Source organism: Geospiza fortis, unplaced genomic scaffold, assembly GCF_000277835.1.
Source record: "Geospiza fortis unplaced genomic scaffold, GeoFor_1.0 scaffold68, whole genome shotgun sequence".
NCBI lineage: Eukaryota > Metazoa > Chordata > Aves > Passeriformes > Thraupidae > Geospiza > Geospiza fortis.
Genome location: NW_005054489.1, coordinates 543,032 through 547,707, shown reverse-complemented (window position 1 = coordinate 547,707; position 4,676 = coordinate 543,032).

Genomic DNA, 4,676 nt, shown 5'->3' with positions numbered 1-4,676 from the left:
TCCAGCCCCTCATGGCCCTCCTGCCCCTCCTGCCCCTCCATCCCCTCCTGCCCCTCCTGCCCCTCCTGCCCCTCCTCCTCCTCCTCCTCCTCCTCTCACAAGCACCGGTCGGGGTCCCCGTGGCCAAGGCTCATCACAGCGACCCGATGCTCTTCCAGCCCCTCCATCTGCTCCTCCTTCCCTCCTCCAGCAGCTCCGGTCTCCAGCAGCCCGGTGCAGGGATGGGAAGCCTCCTCTCCCACACGTGGGCAGCCGAGCACAAAGCCTTGGGCTTTGGCCAGGAAGCCAAGCTCCAGGCACAGGTGGAGAGCAAAGCCACCGCCGAGCCCACAGCCTCCCACCCTTCCACCCTGCTCCTGGCCAAGTGCAAAGCCCTGGGATGCCTCCTCCACCTTGCTGGAAGCTCTCATTTTCCCTCTCACCCCAGGATGTGCCAGGGAAGGAGCGGAGGGAGAGGTCCTTGGGGTGCCGGAAAGCAGTGCTTGCCTCCAAAAAGATGATCTAAAAACAATTAAGCACAGATGAGGTAATTTTCTCTCTCAAGATCCTTAATCCTTGTTCCACTCCTGCTCAGACAGCAAGGACTTCTCCTCCAGGAAGATGAAAAACTGCTGTGTGCCAGCACAAGGTGGAGATGATGCTGCTCTGGATGCTGCTGCCTCTCTCTGCTGTTTCTTTCCCAATAAACCCAGAGTTCCAAGCCCAAGGTTTCTCCTCTGGGAGAGGGGAACACTGCCTAACTCACCACTGCTACATCACCCTGGGGCAGGAAGGGATGGTTTGTAGGGAGATGAAGCTCCTCATGCTGCATCAGCCCCTCTGCTCCCTGAGGCCTCTGAGGGCACCTCAAAATGACCACAGATTGGGGCATTTTGGACAGTTACACACACTGAGCAAAGGTGAGAGCTGTGAATCTCCATCCTCCCCACCTGTCCCAACCCACCTGCTCATCCCTTGCCCTGCACTCCCCAATTAATGATGTGTGGTGGATGCAAAGGGATACAGGGTGGAGCTGCCCCTTCCAGATCTGTCAACATCTCCCACAGCCAAAATTTCCGGACTTTGCTATCCACCCTGTTCTATCAAGTTGGTCCATTAGGGACTGGCCACTCTCCCCCAAACTGGTATTCCCAAATATTTTCACAGCCTCAGGGCTGAGCTCATGCATCCAGAGCCCCACGGGTGCAGCCAACAGCCCACCTGGCTGTAGGGACAGCACTCAAAGACAAATGGAAGCGGGAAAACAACAGCACAAGGATTCTGCCAGCAAGCACAAAGATGAGCCGGGCTGAAAATGCCAACAAAGCCATCAGTGGGGACAAAACAGCCTCGTAAACAAGCACCAGGAATAAACAAGCAGCAGGGTGCTGAGGCTGAGTTCCCTGCCCACTGATCCCACCCGTGCTGCGTCCAGCCCCCAGCATCTCCCTGCGACTCCAGAGCAGACACAGATGGCACACACCAGCAGTGACGTGCCCTCCTGAATTCCTCTCTTTGCTTTCTCGAGTTTGCACACAAAAAAATGACATGAGAGGAGGTGGGCAGGCAGTGGGGGGAAGGAGGTTTTTAATTACTGAAGTGTAGTAATTGGCACACAACACTTTTTTGTTGCCTCTTATGCAGATTGCTGGTGTTCCAGAGGGCTGGGCTGGAGAGCACAGATTGTCTCAACCCAGCAGGACACACAAGAAATGAATAATGTTAATTAGAACTGAAAAGAGCTCAGCAAAATTACCAACCTGATTGCTGCTTTCATTGCAATTATCAAGGTACAAGCTCCATCATGGGGAGGCAGAACAGGGCTAAGCCTGGCTCACCCCATCAAATGTGGAGGCCCAGCCTGGGCTGTGACCAAACTGACCCTCCCCAGGCTCAATTCTCCTTCCACCACCCCCTGATTTTCATGGCATGCCCACCCTAGAGAAACCACCTTCCTAAATCCCGGCCACTTGGTGGAATTTCACAACAGCATTGACCCGAATTCTTTAGGTTGGAAAAAACCTTTAAGACCATTGAGTCCAAGCATTAACCCAGCACTGCCAAGCCCTACCCTAAACCATGTCCCCACACCCACCATCAAGCATCCCCTGATGTCTTTTCATTTTCTTCCCAGTCTAACTCAGCCATTCCCACACACTTCCAGATTTTTAATCAATCCCACACCAGCAATGTTTTGTCTGCTATGAGCTAAACCGAGCTGGAGATCGGGAATAAATTTGGGGTTTATCTAAAAATTGGGTGCAAATCCTCCCACTCATGCTGGGTAAGATGACAGAGGCTGGGCCTGCCTTGTCCCCAGCTTCTCATATCCCAGACATCACCTTCCAGCCTCTGTCCCAGACATCACCTTCCAGCCTCAGCACAGCCAGCCAAGCTATAAATGATCAACTAAAGCAGCCCCGCCGCCCGAGGCAGAGCTCCACATCTTCAGATTTATTTCTGTGATTATCACATTTTATTGTTATTTATTAGGATTAATTAAAGGCCGGGCTGTGAACAACTCAATCCCAGCCAGGCACAGTCTCACAGACTTTCCTATGATGTCTAGCAGAGAATTTTGGCCATCAGTTCCTGGGCAAAGGGAAAGCTGGGGCCAGATTGTGCCATGCTCCTTGGGACAGGCACTGCCCACAATCCTGTAAGGCTGGCATGCCCATGCCATGGCCAGACTGAGGTGTGGCTATCACACAGAACATGGTCTGGAAGCTTTTTAGCTAACAAATATCGAGCCAAATCTCTCATTGTTACAACCCAGTCTGGTTTCGCTCTCTCTGCTGCGCTGGGTTAAGTCACGCACCAGCAATTTCTCCCAGTCCAGCTCTTCTCCAGGAGGATTTACAGCATCTGCTCCCTTTCTGTGCACACCCAGCCTGTGTTTGCTCACACACCCTCCCTGCAGCACTGTCTGCTCACATCCACAGGGCTGGCTAGCGCTGCCCTGCACAGCAACCCCACACAGCACACACTGAGAGCACCCACACACGTGGGGAACAGCGTGTGCCCCTCCAGCAATAATCCCATTCTGCTGGAGCAGGGACACCCAGCTCAGGCCATGGAGCTTGGATGGCAAGGCTGGATGTGCTGGTCACAGACTCCTTGCAGGAAACATTCACAGTGGAAGTTGGACTGTTGGATTAAAATGTCTGTAGGTTTGGTACTGCTGAAAGCCCCCAGTTCTCCGTCAGGGTCTCTGATGGGGGCTGGAGGCTCAGCCCTGCTGGGGTGAGTGGCTGTGATCAGGTTCTTGGCATTCCCATCCTCACCTGCTCCCCAGGACCAGCCCAGTCATCCTCGCCCTCACTGTGAGTTTGGCTGGAGGGCATCCCTGGAGCTCCCACTGATGTGACAGCACCAAAGACTCAGCCCGAGGAGGTTTTCACTGCGCAGAGTGGCGCACAGTGCTCCTCCCTGCATGGGCAGCCTGGCTCCTGTCAGGCAGGAGCTGACCCAATGATTAACTCAGCAGTGGGGTCTGGCAGGAAAGGGGGGTCCCTGCTGGGGCTGGCGCCTTCCCCCTGACCCCCCTGCAGCAGCCAGAGCCTCTCCAAAGGCTGCAGGGAGAGGAGGTGCCCTGGGATCAGCTGCCACCCCAGTGCCTCTTCAAAATAACACTGAGCTGGTCAAAAGGAATGCTCAGAAGTGGAAAATAAAACCCCTTTGTGCTTCCCCCTCTCTTCCCTGCCCAGATAGCTCCATGTTGGTTGCTGCAGAGGGGTTCAGGGCCCTGGGCTGTGAGGTCCTGCATTTCCCACTGGCCCATGCAAGTTCCTGCCCTTCCTTCCTGCCGTCTGCAAAGTTTTAAAGATATCTGGCACCTCCTTGCCAGGGAGTGTGAGTTAACTCATGTTTACAAAGTACCTGATCTCCTCAATTGAAAGTTTATACATGCAAATGATTCACACTAATTACATTAATAATAATACTGGGCTCAAAAAGATCCTCCTTGGTTCACTGCCCGGGATTTGCAGAGCTGCAAACAACTCCCAGTGTGCTGCCTTAGACATGGCTATTGGCACATGCCAAGGAAACAGGAGGAAACCGGACTGGGAAGCAAAGAAGAGCTGCAAAAAGAGCTGGAGCTCCTGCTGACTGAGCATCAGGCAGGGTGGGGAGCAGGCACGGATTCTGTGACCACCTCTGTGTGCATCCTGCAGTCCTGGGATTCTGTGAACACCTCTGTGTGCATCCTGCAGTCCTGGGATTCTGTGAACACCTCTGTGAGCATCCTGCAGTCCTGGGATTCTGTGAGCACCTCTGTGAGCATCCTGCAGTCCTGGGATTCTGTGAACACCTCTGTGAGCATCCTGCAGTCCTGCGATTCTGTGAACACCTCTGTGTGCATCCTGCAGTCCTGGGATTCTGTGAACACCTCTGTGTGCATCCTGCAGTCCTGGGAGAGCCCTGTGCCGGCCCCAGGGCTGCTGCAGAGTGGGCAGATCACGATGCAGCCGGCAGGGATGGCTCGTCTGGAAAGTCTTTATCTCTCTGCAATGCAGCAGTGCACCAGCACCTTTCCAAGTCCCGTGCTCGGCTCATCCAGCCTTTCTATTTATCCTCCTATTGTCTCTGCTAACAACAGGGCTCTGCACATCTATAGCATCTTCCATCTCAGCATCTCAGAGCGTGCCACAAAACATCAATGAGGGCAGCATGCATGGCAGGAAGTCCCTGAGCCT